This window comes from Ovis canadensis, chromosome 12 (assembly GCF_042477335.2).
Source record: "Ovis canadensis isolate MfBH-ARS-UI-01 breed Bighorn chromosome 12, ARS-UI_OviCan_v2, whole genome shotgun sequence".
Taxonomy (NCBI): Eukaryota; Metazoa; Chordata; class Mammalia; order Artiodactyla; family Bovidae; genus Ovis; species Ovis canadensis.
This window is the reverse complement of record NC_091256.1, coordinates 69,159,744-69,185,712: the sequence shown is the minus strand read 5'-3', so window position 1 is coordinate 69,185,712 and position 25,969 is coordinate 69,159,744. Positions and strand designations below refer to the sequence as shown.

Sequence of the window (25,969 nt, the reverse complement as noted above, 5' to 3'; positions counted from 1 at the left end):
AGCATCTCCTGGGGACAGTTAAAAATAGGTATTTAGTGGTCACCTAGCCAGGCCTGTGCAGGGCAGATTGGGTGATTCTCAAGAATTCTCTCAGTGAGAGCTCTTTATCTGTCACTAGGCTGCTGACCCTGGGTTCCATCCCTGGGTTGGGAAGATTCCCCTGGAGGAGGACATGGCAACCCACTCCAGTACTCTTGCCTGGAGAATCTCATGAGCAGAGGAGCCTGGCGGGCTGCAGTCCAGGGGGTCGCAAAGAGTCAGACAGGACTAAGCACACACAGGCTGCTGACACTCTGGCCTTCCTTCGGAACACAAGTTTCTTACACCCTTGGTGTCCAATCTGCCAAGTCCTACCTCCATGCTTTCGTGTAACAGATGCCTCCAAATCTCCCAACTCCTTGAATAAAGAAATCATCCATACTGTGGTCTGTTAACATTGGCATCTTTGTTCTCAAGTTCCGTTAGAGAGATAGACACAGGCATTCCTGCACAAAGGATGGCTTCCCTGGTCAAGAAGCCCTTCCTTCCTTTGTTTGTTTACATCTCTCCCTTGGTATCCTATTTTAATTTTCTTAGGCCACAAAACTCCTTCAGATACTAGAACTTCTACATTACTTCTAGTCCACTCCTCTTTTTTCACTACTGAGCTGCAAAAGATGCTCTAGTACTACTTCTGCAGGAAGTAGGACTATCCAAAATGTCCTTCACTTCTCCCCGTGCAGATCCACCTCACCTTGCTGTGCAGGCCAGCCATGCAGTCCATGTCTTTAGTGCTGCTATAAACCACCATTCTTATTTTGCCAAGGAGAGAATTAATAGACAGACACCAGTAAGTTTCTAGATCCAAGGAAGAAATGTGATAATGTCCAGGAACCTGTTCCATCCGTTTGACTGCCCTACAAACTAAAGTTCACTTTGTAGGGACATGGCTTCTTGATGGCTGTATGTAGGTTAGAACCACAAATGGAATGGTGTTTCACATCCCTTTCATGCTCTTTCCTATGAGACATGAAACATTGAGTAAACCCCCACTCTCCAGTCTATGGAAAAACAATTTCAAAAACTGCCTGGTCCTTTGAAAAGTTGGTTTATAGTTCCTGGAGTACAGCTTGGTAGACCTCATTAAGCCCAACCTATAGTCTTGATGGTGTTTATTTTTGCATTAGAAATGTACTAATAACACAAAAACTGGGGGTTGGCTGGGAATGCTGACATTGTGGATATGCTGTTCATTAAAATGTATGATTGCTGGGTTATTTGGTGGATGTAAATTTTGTGTTGGAAGTCATGCTGATGTGCAAGTACACAATCTGTTTATCATCCAGTGTAAGAACGAGTGTAGGGAATTACATGTTTCTAAAGAGCCTATTTTGGGGCTCTACATGCAGTGTTTACTGTGCATGAGAAGGGACATGTGTGGTACATGAAAAAAGGAAGATTGGATGAGCAGATCTCAACGTCCCACTTCCTTTTTTGCAGAATCCCGAAGGCAGGGCCTGAAGCCATGATGTGCCTCCTCAGATCCAATGTGCACAGCAAAAGCCCACATGTTAAAGAATGGGTTTTCTGCACCTCTGTGCAAAGCTGCCCACTGCAGCATCCTGCTGGAGTTGCTATGGTAACCTCCTGCAACTTGGCATTGACACACAGGAGCAGACACACACTCTTATTTCAGGGGCAGATGCATTTGCTAAATGCATTGATTGTCCCCTGCCCTCCCAGTCAGTGGGGGTATGTTCAGAGTCAGAGATATGCTGGTACCTCCCCTTTTGGCTCTGAATTCCCAGGGGAAGTAGGAATGAATCTCAGCTGGGGCAGTGGGCCAAAGCAGGGGACAAAAGGAGAGGAGTCCAAGTTCATGGAAGTCAAGTGTGGTTGCTGTTGAACTTAATTTTTGTAGTTCTGGATCCTGTCACTCGTGGTCAATAGTAAGGTCTGTAGTGACCTTGATTTATAGAGTTTTTCCTACTCTTATCTCTAGAACCTGGTTTGTTTAATCCACCCCCAGATGAATTTGAATCAGTCAGTTCTGGGAATTTACTGAGCATTTACTTGCTAAGCACTTTTACGTGCTGTTAGGGTATAGAAGTTAAAAAAGGTTCCTACCCTGAGAGCTGAGAGTAATAACACCTGATTGTGTGGTTCTTAAAGGTTCTTAAAGGCTGTAGGAATTCAGAGGAAGACACTTGCATGGCAAGAACAGACCCCATGGAAGATATGGGCTTGACTAGGGGCCTTGATCAGATCCTTCTGTCTGCAGGATCAAGTTCTATCACTTCATTGAGGCATCTGGGGTCTTCTGACCATAGCCTTCTCCAGCCTTTTATCTCTGCAAGCCTGCTCTGGCTCTCGGGACTCTATACATGCTCTTCCCGCTCCTCCACTTGGCAGCCTTCTTCCTTCTATACCCTGCTCACATGTCACCTTTCTATAAAGGCTTCCCTACACCCACCAAAGTAGTTTGGGTTCATTCATCCCTTTTCTGTACTCTTTGCATGAATTGAAAAAAGTGCGCGCGTGTGCACACACACACACACACACGCACACTAACAAAATTAAAGATAGGTTAAATTTGGCTTGGCCTAGAAATGGTGAAGCCATTTGAGGTGATGGAAAGGATGAGCCAAGGATGGTGGCAGGAATGAGTGTGGGACTAGCATGCCTATGGAGTAGTACGGAGATTAGTCTGGTGGTCTGAGAGTATAGACAACCGTGTCTGGCTCTGAGAGTGGGATGTGGCCCATGGCTTAAAAGCCAGGCAGGGGAGGGTTGACTTGACGTAGGAGGCACTGAAGGCTGACTTGCAGAGGCTGTCTCAGCCGTCAAAACTGTTGTCAATTTTGCTTGCAGAATAACTCTGAGGGACAGTGAAGGGGGTGGCATTATCTCCTGTTCTCTGAATTTGCAGTAGGATTTGCAAATTCTGGTGAAAGGGCCATATGTCACTTTCAGATGTGTTTTGTTTGGCTACACATAGTTTTGAATTTGAATGTTCTTAGTCAAGCCACGCCATCTCTAGATTGCCATACTTCCTGGGAATATTGGTTGTACGATGGCTGCACCTCTTTTTTATGGCACCTATCTGGCACCTCTTAGGTCATCTAAACCCCTGTTTTCAGAAATGCTGTAAACTTTCTATAATATGCAAAATGACTGCAGTTCCTAATTCAAGATATTTAGCTACAGAATTCTTATTATCCTCTCAGGAGACTATAAAATTTTGATGAACTAGCCAATTAAAATTTCATATCTTAACTAAAATCTTGCATCTTCATCTTTCAAAACAGTAGACTTTCCAGCTTTGGAGGCATATCTGATTTTGAGACAACTGGTTAACCTGAAGTATGGCTTCTGTGCTGAAGTGTGGTTTTCTGTGATGTGAACAGAACATATTTATCAGTCTCATTACTGTTTGAAAGGAATGCTCCTCTGTTTCAGACCCAGCTATTGAGCGTGTGTAAAACTTAGTGAAGAAAGCTGTTTCTCTTGTGCCTGGGAGTTTCGCTTTAGCTGTCATGGCTTTTGATTGAAGAAGGTATGCCTCAGGATAAATCAATCAGCCTGCAGAGATGTAGTGAGTTCCTGCATGCAAGAGGCTATTTAAAGTGTCTGGAGCAGGCCAGTATGGTGGTTAAAAGAACAGGCTTTGAAGACAGATCTGGTGTCAACTCGGGAGGATTTTCCACTTATTCCATAGTGGAGAAAAAGAAAAGGATGGAGAGGTTAAGTAACTTACTCAAGGTCACATAGCTAATAACTGATGGATCTGTAGCTGATGGATCCATAACTCGAACTCAGGTCAATATGACATTTAAGTCTTTCTCTTAGTTACTATTTCATATGTCTCAAAAGTTTTAAAAATCTATTCTTTTTCATGGTTGAATGAAAGGAGCCCTGGCAATGGATAGAGTAGGAAAATATATTCAGTTTGTATAAAGGAGTCCTTTGTGGCTTCTATGTAAATACCTTTTGAATATCCTTGTCCATTGAGTGATTTCTCACATAAGCCTTAATGCTGGAGAGGGTGAACTTCATCAAGAAGTATTTATCTAAGTAGGTATACTTACCTAAGCAGAATCGAGGAATTCCTGCTTCATTCATAGTTTCCAGGTCTGAGTAGTCATGTTGTATGGCATGCAATGGCATCCACAGTCATGTGAACATGGTAGGGTAAGTAGGGATTAAGGGAACACGCTCTGTGCTCTTCTGAGAAAGGCCCAACAGAAATATAAACTGGGGAGCCCAGAGAGTAGGCTCCGCTGTGAAATGGAGCCATCCAGAAGGCACTGTGCCTTCAGCTTCTTGACCAAGGCCACTGAAGTTTGTAGTGGGCGATCTTGTGCTTAGAATTCACTGCCAGAGCTCAGTGATGCTGCTTGAATAGCAGTTACTGAGCTTTTTGATTGGCTTCAAATATAACATCAGACATAGTTTTCTACTTACTTTCGAGCTTTGCCTGATAGGAAGTATCTCACTGTTTTTTCACATATCCGTCCATTTTCCCATTCAAGAAGAAACTTGGAAATTTGTTCCTTTTCCTTCTTTTTGTTCTCTGCTACAATGAGCTGCCTAGGTAAACAGCGAATACATTCACATAGCGTGGCAGCCCCATCTAAAACATGGGAGGGTAACTGGTAGCAATCCTACGGTAGGGAATTCAGCACTCATATAACTCATACTAGCAGAATGCACTAATTTATGGTATTGAGAGGGTTACTATTTACTGTTTCTCTACAGAACTGTGGGTTTTACATCAAAGGAATTTTGAATGCAAGAGTGATGAATTTTACGATGCTTCAAATGCTCTTCTAGATATACTGAGCTGGTCTGAATTCCGGTTTTTGAAAGAAAAGTAAAATACAAGCTTAATTTCTTTATATATCTTTGAAGGCAAGATTGAGGTCTTGTTTTACAGTATATATATATATTTTTTTTAATATACATATATTTTATACTTTCTTTTTAAGGAATGTAATCAAACCTAAAGTATAGTAGTTTCTCAGGTTAAGGCCAGTTTACAAGAATAGAACTTGGCACCTTTTCAGCAGGAATATGCCAAGTCTTTGTTTCTTCACTTTAATACCAAGTTCAAATACATGTACACAGATAGCAGAAAAAGCTCTATTTTGAGCAAGTTAATTTCCAAGAACAAGTTAAAGCCTATGGTAAATTTTAATATACCAAAACTTGCCATTTATCATCACTGTTACTATAAATATTATAAATATAGTTAATATTTTTAAAATCATATACACTGAGAGAAAAAAACCAAAGTGCTTCTATTGCTCTCCAAGTTTCCAAGGAACAAAATTTGGAAAAATTAAATTGTTCCTGATGGCAATCTGAATTGACATGATGACTTTTGTAAAACAATTTGGTATATATTACATAGTAAAGTTGACAATATACATGCTTCATGCCCCAGCAATTCCAAGTTTTTATTACACAGGGCTTCTTACATGTATTTACAAGAACATTTGTGGTAGCATTGTTGGCAGTAGCAAAACCTGGAAGCAACCCAACATCTGTTAATAGAAGGCTAGACGTATACAAGGTGTATAGTCACTCAATAGTGTATTATCTAGCCACATTTACCAATAATGAGTTGCAGCTACATTTACCAACATGGGGAAACCTCACAAATGTATCATTAAGTGAAAATAGCAACTAGCTTAAAAATACAATTTCATTTGTATAAAATTAAAAATAACAACATGTTTAAGTATACATGCACATGTACAATTTGTATGAAAAGCAAGGTGTCAGAAAAACACAGAGGATGGGTGTTACTTCTGGTGAAAAGGTGGATGGTGTGAAGGAAGAGGGAAAGAAAAGGGGCTTCAAACATTCTGGCAGTTCTTTTGTAATTAATTTTTATTGGAATATTGTTTATTTACAATGTTGTGTTACTTTTAATTGTGCAGCAAAGTGAGTCAGGTATACATATACCTATATCCACTCATTTTATATTCTGTGCCCATATAGGTCATTGCAGAGTACTGAATAGAGTTCCCTGTGCTATACAGTAGGTTCTTATTAGTTATCTCTTTTATATCTAGTAGTGTGTACATGTAAGTCCCAGTCTCCCAGTTTATCCCTCCCCATCCCTTTCCCCCTTGGTAACCACAAGTTTGTTGTCTACATCTGTGACTCAGTTTCTACCATTTCTATTTTGTAAATAGGTTCATTTGTACCAGTTTTTAGATTACACATATAAGCAATATCATGTATTTGTCTTTCTCTGACTTGCTTAACTCAGCATGACAGTCTCTAGGTCATGTCTCTCTTTCTTTTTAATGGCTGAGTAATATTCCAGTGTGTGTGTGTGTGTGTGTGTGTGTGTGTGTGTGTGTGTGTGGTGTGGGTACCACACTGTCTTTATCCATTCCTCTGTCTATAGACATTTAAATTTTTCCATGTCTTGGCTCTTGTAAATAGTGCCACAGTGAACACTAGGGTGCATGTATCCTTTCGAAATAAGGTTTTCTCCAATATGTGGCAGTTCTCAATTTTTTTTTCCTTTCTGAAAGAAATTTTTATAGCAGTTTTAGATTTAGAGAAAAATTATAAAGACCATACAGAGGTCCCATATACCCTGCGTGCAGCTCCTCCTGTTCTTAACGTCTTTATTAGTATCATACATTTATTACAACTAAAGAACCAATATTGACATGTCACTATTAACTAAAGTCTATACTTTATTCAGATTTCCTTAATTTTTACTTAGTTTGTGTCTTTAAAAACTAAGTTTCCTTAGTTTTTATCTTCTTTCTGCCCCCAAATCCTGCCTGAATCTTACATTGAATCATCACATCTCCTTAGGCATCTTTTTACTATAAGAGCTTCTCAGACTTCTTTTTGATGATTTTGGAAGTTTTGGGGAGTATTCCTCAGGTATTTTGTAGAATGTCCCTCCATTTGTTTGGATTGTCTAATGTTTGGATCTGTCTAACATTTTCTCATTCTTAGATTCGAACTTTGAGTTTAGGGGAGGAAGCTGTAAAGTGTCATTTTCATTGCATCATGTCAAGGGTACATTTCATCACTATGCCCTGTTGACCTTGATCACCTGGCTGAATTTGTCAGTTTTCTCCACTGAGAAGTTACTTTTCTTTCCCCGTTTCCATGTTGTTCTCTTTGAAGGGAGTTCATTACAGATATCCCATACAAAAGAATGGGGAAGTTATGGGTCTACCTTTTTGAAGGGCAAGAATCTATATAAATTATTTTGAATTATTCTAGGAGAGAATTTTCCCTTATGTCTTATTAATGTATTGATTTAATCATTTATTTATATCATATGAACTCATGAATATTTATTTTATACTTTGGATTATAACCCTATACTATTTTATTGATTTTATTGCTCTAATTGTTCGAGCTTTAGCTAATGTGAGCTCTTTCAGTTGCCTTCTGTGTTCCTTTGACATAACCCCATTAATACGTATAGATTTTTGTTGTTTTTGATTTTCAAACACTTTGCTATTTCTGTCACTATAAGCTGCTCCAAGCTCATCTTGTATATTGCTTCCCCATCCCACCAATGTCCATTCCTAGAATCAGCTATTTCTCCAATGAGCCCCAAGTTTGTTCGCTGGAGAAATGATATTAAAAGCCAAGATCTAGGAACCAGGTATACTGATTTACACTGAGTGTTAGTTGCTTCTAGGCCCTCTCAGTTAACAGAATGAAGAAATATATGTGTTACTAAGTCATAGGGATTCCCTGGGGACTCAGACAGTGAAGAATCCACTGGCAATGCAGGAGATCTAGGTTTAATCCCTGGGTTGGGAAGATCCCCTGGAGAAGGGAATGGCTACCCATTCCACTTATTCTTGCCTGGAGAATTCTATGGACAGAGGAGCCTGACTGGCTGCAGTCCATGGGGTTGCAAAGAGTTGGACATGACTGAGTGACTTCCACTTCTCTTTCACTTTACTAAGTCATATGTATACACATACCTATAAATATTTCCATATGTAACCATTTGTGTGTATATTAAGCATAACTTCATACTGATGTCTCCAGCTATAATCCATTATCTAATTATCTAATAACGTCTAATATGTGTATCTAATCTGTGGATCATTCTAGCCCCCTTCCCTTGTTTATTCCACTCCAACAGTGAGAAAACCTGGTTCCCACTGTCTTCCATCCATTTATTTAATTGTTCTACTCCACTATACATGTAGGGAAGTATCAGAATTTCACTTATATCCCCATAGGGAAAAACTTTACCAGCTAGAGTACAGCTCCTGTGTACAGTTCCTTTAGTCTTACAGACCCTTTGGTCACTTAGTTACTTAGATCCCTCCCCTACTCCTGCAGAGAAGTTGTTTCATTTATTTATGAAATGGTTCATGTTTTGTCACATTCTGCATTCCATTCTGGGATCACCCCACCTCCTAAACGATTTCTCTTAATTTGTACACAAATTTCTCTTAATTTGTTCTTTTCTCTTAATTTGTAATTTCTTTTCTCTGAACTGTTACTAAAAGTTCTGTGGGGTTTTAACAAATATACAGTGTCATATATCCACAATTAGCATACAAAATAGTTTTACTGCCCCACAAAATCCTTCACCTTTCACCTATTCAGCCCTTTCTTCATTACCCCCAAACTCTGGCTACCACTAATCTTTTAGTCTCACTTTGTTTTGCCTCTTCCAGAATGTCTTATAATTGAAATTACACAGTATGTGGCCTCTTCAGACTTGCTCCTTGTACTAAGCATTATGCATTTAAGATTCATTCATATATTTTTTTTTATGGCTTGTTAGTTCATTTGTTTTAGTGCTGAATAATATTACATTTGTGGATATGCCACTGTTTGTTTGTCTGCTCACCTCGTGAAAGGCATTTTGGTTGCTTGCAGTTTTTAATGATTAAGAATAATACTGCTATAAATATTGGCAGGTGGTCATCTTGAATGTGGCCGCTGTTTTTGGTTTGTTTTGCTTTTGTAATCTCAATGGAGAGGCTTGAGTTGATTGTACTCCCTAATCCAAAATACATTTTATCATAGATCTCTGAGGGCCCTCCTCCTGCAGGGGCTCACTTGTCTTTTTGGTTCTCTTTATCCCTGGCCGGCCACAGTCCATAGGGTCACAAAGAGTGGGACACGACTGAACACACATACAGAACAGATCCCTACTTCCAATTTATAGCTACTCTGTCTCACTGGCCAGCATTCTAATTTTTTTAATGTGTATCTTCTGTTAAATTTGTTCTTGTGAAATGTGAATAGTTTTGTGTGGTCATGTAGTTTTAATTTAACTAAATGGTGATGTGATAGAATGACATTCTGATTCTTACTCTGTTCAGTCGACTCTATATTTTAAGATCCACTCATGTTACTATGTGTGAATACAGCCCAACACTCTACTTTGTAACTAAATTTCTGCAATAATGATAATGTTCTATACCTGCCTTATTCAATATGGTAGTCTGTAGCCTGCTAAGGAACCAATTTTTCTTAAAAAATTAAGTAATTAATGTTTAAATAACCTTATGATAGGCTGCTGCTGCTAAGTCGCTTCAGTCATGTCCGACTCTGTGCGACCCCATAGACGGCAGCCCACCAGGCTCCGCCGTCCCTGGGATTCTCCAGGCAAGAACACTGGAATGTGTTGCCATTTCCTTCTCCAACGCATGCAAGTGAAAAGTGAAAGTGAAGTCGCTCAGTCATGAGCGACCCCATGGACTGCAGCCCACCAAGCTCCTCCAGCCATGGGATTTTCCAGGCAAGAGTACTGGAGTGGGGCGCCACTGACCATCATATTGAAAGTGCATATATAGAACATTTCCATCATTGCAGAAAGGCCAATTGGACAGCATAGGTCTAGCGATCCATGATGGCCATCCACCAGATTTTACCAGTCCATTCAGTGCTGTATGTCCAGACTGCCTCCAACTTCTCATCACTATAAATAATGCTGCAATAGCCATTTCTATGCACATTTCCTCGGAGATCATTGTGAAATTTCTCTGGGATATACAGCAGGAGTGGCATTGCTGGCTCTTGAAGATTATATACACTTAATTTGACTAAGTGCTGTCAGAGTGTGCTCAGAACGGCTGCCCCACTGTATATTCTCATCAGTAGTGTTTGAGAGTTCCTACATCCCCGTACTCCTGCCAACACTTGGCATTGTCCAGTGTTCTAATTTTTGTCAATCTACTAAGTATAAAGTGATATGTCATTATTATTTCACTTTGCATTTTTAGCAGCACTTTAAAATCCTGAGGCACTTATCTCTTTGATTATAATGTGGATTATAGAGAAATTGTTTGCTCAAGTGGATGCATATGTATGTCTTCTGATATCACCTATGTTTTTGTTTAGTTGGCTGGTTTTCCAGAAGCTTTTGAATTTTATGTAATTTAATGATTATTTATTTTTGGCTTCTACACCTTAAGTCTTAGGGGAAGTTTATCAAGTGGTCAAAGTATTGGCGCTTCAGCTTCATCAGTCCTTCTGATAAGTATTCAAGGTTGATTTTATTTAGGATTGACTGGTTTGATCTCCTTGGTGTTCAAGGGACTCTCAAGTCTTCTCCAGTACTACAGTTCAAAAGCATCAATTTTTTGGTAATCTGCCTTTTTATGGTCGAACTCAATCTGTACATAACTACTGGAAAGTCCATAGCTTTGAATATATATATATTCAAAGTGTGTGTGTGTGTTTGTGTATTTTTCAACGATTATGTTTGTATATCTGAAAGCTACTAATGTTTGTGTTAATTTTCAACCCCCATTACATTACTAAATCTCTAATCATAGTAGTGTTTCAGTTGCTTCTTCTGAATATTTTAGCTTCATAGACATATCATACGCAAATACTGATAATTTTATATCCTTTCCTTCAGTCTCTTTACCTCTAATTTCATTCTGTTATCTAATTGCACTGGTTGTAACTCCAATATAAGGTCGAAAAAGAATGTGATGATGTGAATTCTTGTCTTTTCCTGATGTTAATGGCAACAGCACTGCTGTCTCACAATTATGTTAATGGTTTTTGGATTAAGGTAAGTAAAAATTACCATATTAAGGGAGAATTAAGTGTTTTTTCCCTATTGATAATTTTTTTTAAAAGTTATATTTTCTGTGTCTAGAGAGATAATCATATTATTTTTCTCCTTAGATTTATTAAAAGGATACATTATATAAATAAACTTTCTAATACTGACCTATCTTTGCATTCATGAAATAATTCTTCCTTGGTAAATGATGCATTATCCCTTTAATGTGCTGTTGGATTCTGTTTGCTTATGTTTTATTATGAGTATTTGGCCACCTTATGCGAAGAACTGACTCATTGGAAAAGACCATGATGCTGGGAAAGATTGAAGGCGGGAGGAGAAGGGGATGACAGAGAATGAGATGGTTGGATGGCATCACCGACTCAATGGACATGAGTTTGAGTAAGCTCTGGGAATTGGTGATGATTAGGGAAGCCTGGCATGCTGCAGTCCATAGGGTCAGAAAGAATCAGCCACAACTGAGCAACTGAACTGAACTGATTTGCGTCAGTATTGCTAAGTGAGATAGGTTTTCTTGTCTTTGTGTGTATAACCTTTTTCAGGATTGGTCATCAATTTTATGATGGGTTTCCCTGGTGGCTCAGATGGTAAAGAGTATGCCCAAATCTGAGAGACATGAGTTTGATCCCTGGATTGGGGCAATCCCCTGGAGAAAGAAATGGCAACCCACTCCAGTATTCTTGCTTGGAAAATCCCATGGATGGAGGAGCCTGGTGGGATACATTCAGGTGGATCCATACTTTGGATGGATGGTGGATACATACTTTGTGACCACAGAGTCACAAAGATTTGGATGCTACTGAGCAACTAATAGACACATCAATTTTATATTTGATATATTTACACTTTTCATAAAAATAACTTCAAATTTCCCATCTTTGTTTGCTCTAGAATAATTTAAACAGCATTGAAATTATCTATGGAATTTGTAATCTTAATCACTTTGTAATCTTACCACAAAATATGGTGAGTGTAATGAATGAATCAAGAACTGACTACTTTGTTAGTAAATAATGAACAACTATATCAGACAGAATAATAGGGAACTCCTTCTAGAGACAATGCTCTAAGTTGAGATTCAGAGAATGGTGGGAGTTAGTCTGCTGACTGGGTATTCTGAGTTTGGAAAAGAAATTACGAGCCCTAGAAAACAGGAAGGCTGAAGTGCCAATACTTTGGCCACCTGATGTGAAGATCCTACTCATTGGAAAAGACCCTGATGCTGGGAAAGATTGAAGGCAGGAGGAGAAGGGGGCGACAGAGGATGAGATGGTTGGATGGCATCATTGACTCAATGGACATGAGTTTGAGCAAACTGGGAGATATTGAAGGACAGGAAAGCCTGGTGTGCTACAGTCCATAAGGTTGCAAAGATGCAACTGAGCAACTGAACAACAAAACCGAAGCGGGTGAAAGGAAGTACAGGGTCACATTTGGCACTTAGGTCAATGTTGAGAATCTTTGATTGAAGGGCTATGAAGCTGAGCATGTAAACCAAAGAAGTATCCAGTGAATTCTTTTACTCTTGCCAGTTCCTAGGCAGTTTTTATAATTCTAGGTAGTGAGGGAATACTCACAGTAAATCCACATATATAGCTCCATGAGGCACCATTCCCACTGAAATTTACGTCCACGCAGGATCACCTGGAGTTGTGCAAAGTCTATGTACCTTTAGTGGCCTTGACTGATGACAACAGATTGTCCTGTTCTCCCCTAGATATCTACTTTTCCCCAGTTATGAATTCTGAGGATTAAAATGCTCTTACTTATTTTCCTCCATCATAATCTATCCTGTGCCTTGACCTTATTCTCCTTCCCACATCCCTTCTCCTTTCCTTCCCAGTGTCCTCTAGATGACTCTTTTCAGTAGCACTAATCAGGGATATAACCTAAAAGGGTGCAATGACAAACAGTGGCAATTTTATCAAAAAGTGGATACTTCCTAGATAGTTTCTCAGAATATTCCCCAAGCACATGGGAGGAATGGCCATTTCCTATTTTGTTCACTGATGCCTCTGTATAGCCTTAGGACCACTTTTGGTCCAGAGTCTATTGTGTATAGCTCTAAAGTGCAGTTTCTTTGAAAGTGTGTGTGTGCTCAGTTGCAGCTGATTCTTTGCTACCTTATAGACTGGAGCCCACCAGGCTCCTCTATCCATGGGATTTTTCAGGCAAGAATACTGGAGTGGACTGCCATTTCCTTCTCCAAGGGATCTTTTGGACCCAGGGATTGAACTTGCATCTCCTGAGTCTCCTGCATTGGCAGACAAATTCTTTACCACCGATTCTTTATCAGGTGCCACCTGGGAAGCCCCTGGAAAGTGAGTCTATAGCTTAAATCAGATTTTAAAGGGGGTACTGTAAGTAGGGAAGGAGTTAACCTTCTGGAACAAAGAGACCTTACAAATAGGACTTAAGGAAGAAAAGTTTACTGTCAGATGATGACAGTTCCAAGGTGAGTGGGAAAGGGCAGCTCCCCTCCCTGCAGTTGTGCAGAAATCCAGAATCCTTTCCTCTTGTTGCTCTTTAAATCCCCAGGTCTTTATCTTTTCTATATATGAAAGCAGGCTCACCAGCTTGTGTGTTTTAGCTCACACAAAGGAGAAGGGCATGAGTTCAGAGTAACAATTTTCTTAGTGTATTTTTTTTAATTTAAGCAAATGAAGCAAAAACTACACATATCTAGCCTTTTCCCATGTCATTGTTTACATGAATCAAATCTTGGGAAATGATGCTGGGAAATGTGGTCTTAGGTGGGTGGTTCTGTGCTTGAGTTAAATGAGAGAGAGAAGTTAAATGAGAGAGGGAGAGAGAGATGAAGGGAGAGAGAGAAGAAGAAGGAGGGGGGAAGGGAAGGAGGAGAAGCAGGGGTGAGGAGGGAAGGGAAGGCAAGACAAGGCAAAGATTTTGTGGGAAAAAAAGCAGTCTTTGGCAAAAGGATCTCAAGAACAGTTAACTACCATCCTTCTAGACCCATACAATTCCATGCTGCTTTCAGGAAGCACCTCCTTTTTGGAAGGACACATCTTCAGGTTCATCACCGTCTGCTCCTCCTAGTTGTCTCCACTTATCAGCTTCCTAGACTTCCACCACTGGTTTTGCCCCCTCTGGTTTTGCTCTCTTTACCCAAGAACATGTCATTAACCATGTAGACCCAGGTCAACAAACCTATTCTTAGAGGGCAAGTCAGTAAATATCTTGGGTTTTTCAGGCCATGTAGTCTCCACTGCAACTACTCAAATTTATCTTTGTAGGAGAGAAGCAGCCACAGACAATATGTAAATAAGTGGACGTGGCTGTGTTCCACGAAAATTTTATTTTTAAAAGTAAGCAAGGAACTCCCAGACCATAGTTTGTCAACGCTTGATGTGGACAGTGCATCAATATCCTGTTTTATATTCCTTGACTCCTACAACTCCACTGACCATCAAAACACCCACTGTATTCACCCGTGACAGTGGTCACAACCCCTCGTCCCCAGAACTCAGCTCTGAAACCGGCCCTGTTCAGACCGCAGCATCTTCTTTTCAGCTCTCATGCGCTCCTTTTCCCTATGACTGACCTTTCCTCTTTGAAATTCACCATTGCATTGATCTTTTTATTTTCTCCAGGTCTGTTAGCATGTTTCTGGCAGCTCCTCCTCTTCCTGAAGTACCTTTTGATCAGAACCCTCAATTTCAGTGTTTCTCGTTCTGTACCATCTACCAGTTAAATGTCCAAATGTGGATCAGTTCCCCTGATCCACATGCTTCACTTCTGCCCCTGCACTGAGCGCTGAGATCTCTGTATAAATATTCCCATTTGCATGGATTTGTGGTGCTATAAATATCTAGTTTCTAATCTAGTTTGGTTCTAAACGTTGCTTACTTTTTATCGTCCTTGATAGACTTCTTTCATTGCCCTCAGTGACTATTTCAAACCTTTAATAACACAGTTAAGCTCCCAACTTAATATATACATCTTTATACTTAGCATAAGACCTCGCCTCATGCTTTACCTAAAAAAATTCAGGCCATCAGACATAATCTCTGTACACCTCAACTCTCAAATGTGTAGACCCACTTCCGTATTCATTCTTAGTTTCTCATCTCCAACTTCCAGAATTTTCTGAGCAGCTGTTAAGTACCAGTCATGATACTAAGTTCTCAGGATGCAAGGAGAGATGAAAAAGACATAATCCTGTCCTTATAGAACCTAGAATTCTGCCTCTTCTGGGGCCTCACTGTATTTTTCATTGGTCGCTTATAGCTTTTTACTTTTTCTTTCTCCTTTTTCCTCGAGCTTTCCCTCCAGCCTATCAAAATATTCATATCTCTCCTATCTTAAAAAAATCATCCATTTACTTGTGTACCCTCTTAGTGACTACCTTGTCAGTCTCTCCCTGATCACAATGGCTTTTGGCTTCTTGTCTATTTCATTGCATTGAAGTTGCCATTGGCCGCTAACGTTTAATCCAAGGAATACTCTGCTGTTCTCATCTTGACGGCCCACTGTTGCATTTGCCACTGTTGATCTTCAAGGAAATTGTCTCCTCCTTTCCATGGATACTGTACAAGCTCCTTACAGGTAGGAAGGTGCCTTGTAAAACTTAAAGAAAGCCTGTGAAGCCTGGGGATAAAAGTAGACAGCGTTTTTCCAAAATCAGCTGGTGGTAACTTCAAAAGCCTTTTTATTTCCCAGCTTGCAACACTGTAAGAACTCCTAGAATTTGCTGGAGATGCTCAGGATTCTTAGCAAGGCATGCAAAATACTCCTTGATCTGGTTCCTTTATCACTAGCACCATCTCAAATTAACCTCATATTAATTTAGAACTTTTCCATTGCAAGTAAGAGAAAACTGAAATTGATGTAAATGATAAAAAGGATCCATAGACTTAGGACAGTAAAAGTGGCCACTAGGCTTACTTCTTTCAGGGCTCCAGGTGTGTGTCTTTGCAGTTCTGTGGGCTCTGGCTTCCTGGCTAGATACGTCCTTAGACTGGTGGTTAGAGAGGGCAGCAGTTCTGGGCATCACATTCATATGGAAAAGTATGGAAATATGTCTGGAGGAAGAGTCAGGGTTGCTCCTGAGAGTTCTTTCATAAGAGGGAGAAGGCTGCTGTCTCCTGACACCCCCTGCAAGCCTCTCCTTGCAATTCTTTGGCATGAGTTGACTCAGACCTGCCCAGCCCTGGACCAATCTCCTGTATCAAGACGGGAGCAATAAACCAGTCAATGACAGCTAATCAGGGCCCATTCCTGGAGCTGGAATCAAAATTCTAGACTGGATGGGGAGAAGGAAATTGAGGAGGACACCTCAAAGTCACCTCAACAACTCTACTTCCTTCTTTGGGAATGGTGACCTATTTTTATCTCTTTAAAATTTCCCCCTAATTCTTTTCAGTATTCTGTATACATCTGAGATACCACCTCCTCTTCTGAGGGTTCTTTGCTCTTTTTTTTCCAAACTTTTTATTTTGGGGTTTAGCTGATTAACAGCATTGTCATAGTTTCAGGTGAACAGTGAAGGGGCTGAGTCATACATATACATGCATCCATTCTCCCCCAAACTTCCCTCCCATGCAGCCTGCCACGTAACACTGAGCAGAATTCCCTGTGCTATATAATAGGTCCTTGTTGACTATCCGTTTTCAATATAGCAGTGTGTACCTGTCCATTCCAAACTCCCTAACTATCCCTTCCTCACATCCTTACTCCCAGCAATCATAACTTCCTTCTCTAAGTTTGTTTCTGTAAATAAGCTCATTTGTATCATTTCCTTTTAGATTCTACATATAAGGGATGCCATACAATATCTCTCCTTCTCTGTCTGGCTTACTTCACTCAGTATGATAATCTCTAGTTCCATCCACATTGCTGTAAATGACATTATTTCATTCTTTTAAATTCTTTGCCCTTTTCCTGTATTCTCACATGCATACCTATAATACACTATTATTCTAAACTACTTTCTTCCCTGTTTGCTTATCCCATGATATGATAAGCTCCTTAAAGGCAGACAACTTCTTATTCAGCTCAGTATCCTCAGCTTCTAGCCCAGTGCTAGTTTGGCATGGAATATGTCCTTTGTGAATGTGTGTTGAACTTGGTTCCCCTGAACTTCATGGGCTAATTCCTGTGGAGCCTTCAAGTCCAGCTCAGTGATTCTCAAAGTGTTCCACAGATCTTCCCATGGATTGATGGGGTCCTTTCCAGAGGCTTTTTGAAGTGGAAACTACTTTCCTCATAATATAAAGATATTATTTGTCTTTTCCAGTGAGTGATGATGGTACATAAGCAGTGGTGGGAAAAACTGCAAACTGCAGACGCTTTAACAGGAATCGATTCATTGACACCAAACCATGCTAGCTGTCACTGCACTTGTCACCACACCTATAGTTTATTTATTTTTTTTAATCTGGTTTTGCTAGGGGTATCCTAGATGGAGCTATTTATGAAACAGTGACTCTTGAGTACATATCCTCTTAATATTCTAACTTGAAAATGGGAAGTATGAATACAGCATATACGCTCCAAGCTGAAGCGTGATTGTTTTGAGTTGGAAGCTAAACTATTTCCCTTTGTCTTGTACCACAATTTTTGCCTGAAAGAACAGGAAAGCTATATTTATTCAGAGTTGGGTACTTGTAATAGAAATTGTAATAGATATTTGGCTGCCATTTTCTTGAAAATGAACAAAGTGTGCTTGGAAAATGACTGACAATATTTGTAGCTAATGGTAAAGTCCAAGCTTTCAAGAGAAAAAATATTTTAAAAACACTCGTAAATGCCGCAGTGAACTTGACAGCTTTCCAATACTTATAGACTTTTCTCTGGAGACCAGCACTGCTATTAAGAATGAGAGTTTTTGAAATTGTGTAATGAAATGTGCCAACAGTTGGAAGATCTGTGTAAATCCATTAGCCAATATTTTCGAAATGACCAGTGCCTAATGTTTCAAAACCATGAATGAGTAAAAACAGTATGTTCCGATTTCAGCATGGGAATGAATGAGTTTTGCTGAAGCATGAATACAGTGTTGAATGTATGGTTTCTATTTCCAAACTGTAGCACACCTTGAAGATAGTATATAGAGTTTTAGTAATATTTTGCTGAGTTTTGGTATAGTATCAGAAACTGTCCACAATCTTTTAAAGTGGCTATGAAAATACTCCTCCCTTTTCTAACTTTGTCTCTGTGTGGGTAAGATTTTCTTCATATACTTTAGCCAAAACAATATGCCGTGGTGCATTTAATGCAGAAGTATAGATGGGAAGCCTCTTTTATTAAGCTTGATAGCTTAAAAAGTTGCAAAAAAAAAAAGTATGACAATGTTACTCCTCTCACTGTTCCTTTTATCACAAACAATATTTTTTTCATAAAATATATTGTTTATGTTAACATGTAGTGAGTTTCTTGTTTTCAAATGAACTAATAAATACTCAAGACATTTTTCAGACTGGCTTCAAATATGGTAAACATTGATAGATTTCACCCACTAAACAGAAAGCTTTTTGTTGTTCTCAATAATTTTTAAGAATGAAAAGGGTTGCTGAGACAAGATGTTTGAGAACCGTTGATCTACCTCACAGGGCACCTCAACTGGAAACTGACCCTGGCATCCTAGGGAGAATTAATTACCTCTCATGTGAGTGGGACAGTGCTTCGTTTACGATTTGTGTTATACTTCTGTTCCCGTCCTTCCTATGGAGTAACACATTAGTTTGTACGCCTGTTTTTTCTAGCCTGTGAGCCTAGTGCTGGTACATGTCGATACTTTAGTGCTTGATGAATGAATGAAAGAAGTGTCCTGGTCTCCCCCTTCTACTCCAGCTGTTTGTTACTGAATTTCAAAGAGTATTCTGTGGTTCCTTTGGAGGGCGGAGCTGTACACACATTATGTGTGCGTGCTCCGTTGTGTCCAACTCTTTGCAGTCCTACAGACTGTAGCCTCCAGGCTCCTCTGTCCATGGGATTATCCAGGGACCACTACTGGAGTGGGTTGCTATTGCCTTCCCCAGACACACAGTATAACTCCGACCAATTAGAGGTGCTATGCTTGGCCCCTGTGCCCTTCAGCCATGCAGGGAGTTTCTAGAGATCAGGAAGGAAAAGTGGTCAGGGGACATTGTTCATTCACATTGTTGTATGACAGAAACCAACACAACATTGTACATTACCCTCCAAATTAAAAAAGAAAAAAAAAAGAATCTCTGAATCATGGTGCCTCAATTGCTTTCAAAGGTGCATTTGTTTAGTCACTTTCTTTGGAGTTTTGGATGTACAGTGAGCCTGGAAGATACACTGTTGTATTACCTACAGGTCACACGGGAGGCTGATTGAGAGACTATGACATTTAAAGCAATTTAGGCTTATTTCCCAGGGGTCTTGAGACTAAATGCAAGGGGCATGGTTATTGTTTTAGAGTTACATGGAAGAGTTCAAGCCACTTTAAGACACAGACTCTAAATCCAAGGTGTTTTCAACTTCATTTGCCACCAGAGAAATAGCTGAAAGTTGATTTCAGATTAAAGCAATCTAGTGAACAGTCCAGCTTTCTTAAATCTTGGTCCTGGACTACTCAATCCTGGGGATTAGATACTTGGAGACTCAGAGAGGTGGGGATTTAAGGCATTCTGAAAGATTCTAGATCAGAGCTTCACAAACTTTTCCATGGCAGGAGATCTCTAAAAATGATGATACATGTCTTCTCATGGCTACAGGTGATGGCTTAGGGACTGTGGCTTATACTAGACCCCATCAGTTACCCTAAGGGTTACAGCTGAACATTACAGCACATCTGTAATCCATGTGTAGCATACCAATATGATATGAAGGCTTCACAGGTGGCGCAAGTGGTAAAGAACCGGTCTTCCAGGTAAGAGACGCAGATTCTTTCCCTGGGTTGGGAAGATCCCATGGAGGAGGGCATGGCAATCCACTCCAGTATGTTTTGCCTGGAGAATTCCATGGACAGAAGAGCCTGGTGGGCTACAGTCCATAGGATCACAAAGAGTTGGACATGATTGAACTGGAAAATTCTTTTCTCATTTAAAATGTCTTTGTGGGAAGGAAGCACAATCTCATTATACCCTGTATGGATTCCTTATGTGGAGTGAGAGATCAATAACCTTCCTAAGATCTTCCCTGGTGACTTAGACGGTAGAGAAATTTGCCTGCAATGCAGACCTGGGTTTGATCCCTAGGTTGGGAAGATTCTCTGGAGAAGGGAATGGCTACTCACTCCCGTATTCTTCCCTGGAGAATTCTATGGATAGAGGAGCCTGGTGGGCTATAGACCAGAGGGTTGCAAAGAGTCGAACACCACTGAGTGACTAACGTGCGCGCGCACACACACCCCTCCAGACTGAACCGGTTGCCCCTAAACCACTGGCTGTTATCCACTGGGTTAAACCAGCTCAGAGATAACACCAAACCTCTGGACTCTTCTCCTGTTCCTGACCTGTTTTGGTCTCAGCTTTAGGTACTGTTCATATTTAGTACAGTAATCTAGCTTAGAGACTATGCTCCAGAATTTCTCAAGACCTCATCAACAGTATGTTATACTCTGGAAACTTGTAGTAACCCATAATTTCCATTGGGACTTTAAAAAGTCCTAGCCAAACCTAAAGGAAAAGAAACTTGACATTTTGTTTACCTGTAGGACTTTGTTCATCAGCACTGCCCAATAAATGATAACTTATTTTTGGGAAATAATGTTAGGCTTGCAGAATAGTTGCAAAAATATTCATAATTCAGAGAATGCTCATATACCCTTCACTCAGCTTCTCCTAATTTACATGTTGCTCAAGTGTAATGAATGATCAAAATTAAGAAATTAGCATTCATTGGTATGAGAATATTTTTAGGTGGTACACGGCCTATTGTTTAAAAATATAATATTTATGCATATATTAGAAAATATGTATATTAGAAAGTAAAATGCATTTCAAACTCATAATTTCATTGATTTTTGTGACAAAAATTCAGATTAAGCAAAAAAATTAAAGTAAATTTTAGTTTAAAAACAAGGAAGTGACTAACATTTTAGGTGGTTGGTGGACATGGCAAAATTAAGTCAGGAAGATATTACTTGAATGAGTGACATTGGGACTCTCTGTCAAAGTAACTACATGACTTAGACATTTTAAGAATTTACTTCTGTCTTCCTACTATCTTGGGAGTCACTCCTTGGATGCTGGCTTCCCAGGGCAGGCTTTATGGCTTCTGAGTGCCACCCCTGAGTGATTTGCGTTCTCCATCCAGTAAGCTGACGATGGTCAAGACTAGAATAATGTCCCTGCCCATCTCCATAGCAAAGCTGACTTCCCTAGAATCCTCACATTACAATATAGATTGATGATTATGGTGGTGATGACGGAAGTTAATGTTCTTCCTAAGACTGGACATTGACAAAAACTTGGAAATGTTCACACCAGAGGGAGATTGGAGAGGGAAATGTAAATTATCCAGTTAATGGGTTTTCCCCAATATAAATGCAAAAACTGCCTTCATCTTCAGGTCGCCATCTAAATCACATAGCTGCCTGGCAGTTTTATGTTCTCCCAGGTTCTGTGCCGAGGTGATTACTAAGAACTCTGGAGCTGGGTAGCTATTTGAGGAGTTTAGACAGTCATGAGGCCATGCGGAAGGCTGGGAGGACTTGTGTTGAATCTGAAAGGGAATTTGCTGACCACATCTCTCTTCTAAAGTTCAGCCTTTCTTCTCCCTTAAGAGTCAAACTCACTTTAACTAATTTGTCCTGAAGCTCAGCCTTTCCTTTGGTATTTCCTCCTTCCTTTCTCGCTGCTTTCCCAGGCATGTTCTCTTTGCTAGTGAGTGAAAGTTAGTGAGACATAGGGCTTAAATAAATCCCCCACTTTCCTTGTCTTTAGAGAAGTCAGGAATCTGTTCAATTAAATCATGACCTCCAGATATCCAAAAGTACTTTTTGTTACATGGTGTATTTTTGAATTTTTTTTTTAACCGAAAGGAAAGTAGACTCAGTTTCACTGACTTTCAGATGCCCTTGCTTTTCCCCATTTTTATTTTTTATAGAACATCTTGGACATGAAGAGTGACAGTGATGTATAACGGTATACTTGATTGGTAGCTGCCACTTGGCAGCCTTCTGTATTTTTTTTTCTGTTTATATTTGCCTGGCTTTCCAGGCCATTCCACATCTTCCAAAGTAACCCTGATTCGTGAGGTGTTCAGGAATAACAGAAGGGTTCTGATTTCTAAACGTCTGGTCTTCCAAAGTGACCCTGACTCCTGAGGTGTTCAGGAATAACAGAAGGGTTCTGATTTCCAAACATCAAGCATATGTACTGCTGGTCCTCTGTTTCTGCCAGGACTCTTCATTTGTTTATTAATTTTAAAAAATTATTTTAAAAAAACTTAAATTATTAAAAAATAAATTCTTTTATTAAAAATTTTTTAAAAATTTATCTTTTAATGTGTAACTTATCACATTACATACAACCACTGGCATTACAAGTGTCATTTTAAAAAAGACAATGGAAATTTGATGATTGGGCCACATGCTGACTACTTTGCCCAGAATTTGTAAATTTGCTGGCAATGTGTAATAATTATTTTTATTGCCTCAAACAACAATTGCTACAGAATAAATACGACCAGAGGGAGCTGTCCACAGAGCATGTCTGCATAACCATTAGAGCCGGGGTTCCTGCGATAATGAGGTGCACTGTCTCTTATCGATGCTGTTAGTCTGCTAGATGCTGATGCTGCCCCCGGGACCCATGCGGGGCATCCGGGAAACTGGCTTATTTATTCACACAAACTTGGCAGGTAAGCCACTACACTTATGTGCCCTGTAATGTCTTGTAACCACTGACACAAAGTGTTGCATCATTTCCTGCCAGCAAGTGAGACATTTGCGCGCAGGTAGGCTCTGGTTATGCCTCCAGGTGCCATGTGTGAAATACTTATTGTTGGGGGTGAGTGGACCCAATGAATGACCCTCCTCTTCTCCACCCAAGTTCAGGACCAACTGAGAAGCAGAGATAGGAGATAGGCAGTTGACTATGAAAGTACCACCTTTCGGTTCAGTCGCTTAGTCGTGTCTGACCCTTTGCGACCCCATGGGCTGCAGCACACCAGGCTTCCCTGTCCATGAACTCCCGGAGCTTGCTCAAACTCATGTCCATCAAGTTGGTGATGCCATCCAACCATCTCATCCTCTGTCATCCCCTTCTCCTACCTTCACTCTTTCTCAGCATCAGGGTCTTTTCCAATGAGTCAGTACTTTGCATCAGTGGCCAAAGTACCACCTTTATTACTGATAAAACTATGCTGGGGGACATGCCTTAGAGATGGTCAAAAGGCTTGCCTGATATTCTTTCCAGCTAAACTTTCATTCCTGAGTGTCAGAAGTGAAGTGAAGTCGCTCAGTCGTGTCTGACTCTTTGTGTCCCCATGGACCGTAGCATACCAGGCTTCTCCATCCGTGGGACTTTCCAGGCAAGGGTACTGGAGTGGGTTGCCATTTCCTTCTCCAGGGGATCTTCTGACCCAGGAATCGAACCTGGGTTTCCTGCATTTCAGGCAGATGCTTTACTCTCTGAGCCACCAGGGAAGCCTGGAAATTGAGCTGGCCTTGCTGAAAAGCACAGCAGAGGGTGCGCTTTTCTCAGGCCTGCAGACATCAAACGCACACACAGTGAGGCCTGGCGGAGCTGAGTCCTGCCGGCTCAGCTCTTTCCCCGTACTCACCACTCACACAGGGAGTGCTCGGGCAGAGAGGGACCAGCAGTACTGCCTGATGGAGACCTCTCCCAAGTGGAAGAACAGATCCAGTGGCAAAGAGGGTCCCCACCATCCTGGACACTCACTGTGCACCAGGGTCTGTGCTTAACCCGCCACCTCCATGATCTCAACGATCCTGTGAAGTAACTGCTATTTTACTAAGGCAGAAACGAAGGCTTCACCAGGGTAGTTTCCCCAAGGTCACACAGCTGGAAAATGTGGACACAGTTCATTTTTCAGCCTTGTTGTTGTTGTCTGGTAGCTCAGTCGTGTCCGACTCTTTGCAACCCCATGGACTGCAGCCCACCAGGTTCCTATATCAATGGATTCTCCAGGCAAGAATACCAGAGTGGGTTACCATTTCCTCCTCCAGGGGATCTTCCCAACCCAGGGATCGAACCTGTGTCTCCTGCATTGGCAGAGAGATTCTGTACCACTGAGCTACCAGAGAGGCACTCTTCAGCCTATCTGACCCCAAGCCTATGCTCATAACCAAAGTTATGAGAAGTCTCAAACATTTTACATTTAATAGGACTTCTCACCTTAGCATATCTGGACACAGAGTTGCACTGCTTCAAGGTTTCACTATCCACCCAATGGGGAAAACGATCCTGACTTTGATGAAAGAAGTCATATAAGGAATAGAGAGTATAGGATGGTTGTAAACTATAGTTAGGTAGCACACCTGTGGATGCCCATGGACCTCCATGTATGGAGGAGGGACACACATTTTAGATGGGGGAGTGAAGGGTGCCCATGGTTTTTGCAAAATGTTATGTATCTGAGAGCTGACGCATGCTGGATAAAGGAGGTTAGCTTTGCTTCCCATAAAGTGGTAAACTGGGGCACTTGTGCTTGTGAGATTCTTTCATGCACTTGTCCATAAAATATTTATAAGGTATCCACTCTGTACCACTGACTCAATGGACATGAGTTTAAGCAAGCTCTGGGAGATGGTAAAGCACAGGGAAGCCTGGCATGCTGCAGTCCCTGAGGTCACAGAGTCAGACAGGACTGAGCGACTGAACAACAACATTCTGTACCAGGAGGCTTGGGGCTATGTTAGGGGAAAAGGGGGATGGGAGCAAGGATGCTCACATCACCTAGAATTATGAGGCTCTAGACACACCCATAAAAGGGAAGGTTGTTTAAAAGGCCAGATGGCACAGTGGTAAAGAATCTGTCTGCCAATGAAGGAGACACGGGTTCAATCCCTGGGTCAGGAAGATCTCCTGGAGAAGGAAATTGCAACCCACTGCAGTATTCTTGCCTTGGAAATCCCATGGACAGGGGAGCTGGGTGGGCTATAGCCCATGGGGTTACAAAAGAGTCAGATGTGACTTAGCGACTAAACAGCAACACCAATAGTGTATATATGTCAATCCCAATCTCCCAATCCCTCTCACCCTCCCTTTTCCCTCTTGGTGTCCATATATTTGTTCTCTATGTCTGTGTCTCTATTTCTGCTTTGCAAATAGGATCATCTATACCATTTTTTCTAGACTCCGTATATATGCGTTAATATACTATGTTTTTCTCTTTCTGACTTACTTCACTCTGTACAACACTCTCTAGATCCATCCACATCTCTACAAATGACCCAATTTCATTCCTTTATATGGCTGAGTAATACTCCATTGTATATATGCAAGCTATGGTGGAATCTTGACAGACCTATTTTCAGCTAGCTTAATTCTCATTCTTCTCAAAACCACTCTCATTGCATTAGACTGATAAAACAACTTTTATCCTACTCACAACACTAATGCTAAATGTGTGGGTATTTTCCCCCACATTGACCAGTTTTTCAACTCCCGGGACACCAGCTGGGTATCCTGCAGTCTAATTATGACACTGACTATGTGGAGTTAGTGGAAACTCCATAAGTTGAGGGCTCAGCCCTGTAAGATTGGCCCCCACAGATGCAGTCAGAAGCCCCAGGTTGCCACCTGTACTTCTGAACAACCAGCTAGAGATTGGGCTTCCCAAAGCCCCCTCCTCGGTTTCAATAATTCACTCTAATAGCTCACAGAATTCAGGGAAACACTAAAATATGCCTATTTATTATGAATAATAGAGGAAACAGGGGAACACCCAGAGGAAGGGGTACACAAGACGGAGCCTGAAGGGTCCCAAGCACAGGGGTGTCTGTTCCTGTGAAAGTGTGGTGCACCTCTC

The 25,969-nt window shown here is 40.8% G+C and overlaps 1 protein-coding gene across 1 annotated transcript in view; it reads left to right on the top strand.

Moving 5' to 3' along the window:
* Positions 1-25,969, top strand: part of ASTN1 (astrotactin 1) — a 368,181-nt gene that overhangs the window by 893 nt on the left and 341,319 nt on the right. The gene's annotated exons all lie outside the window — the stretch shown is intronic.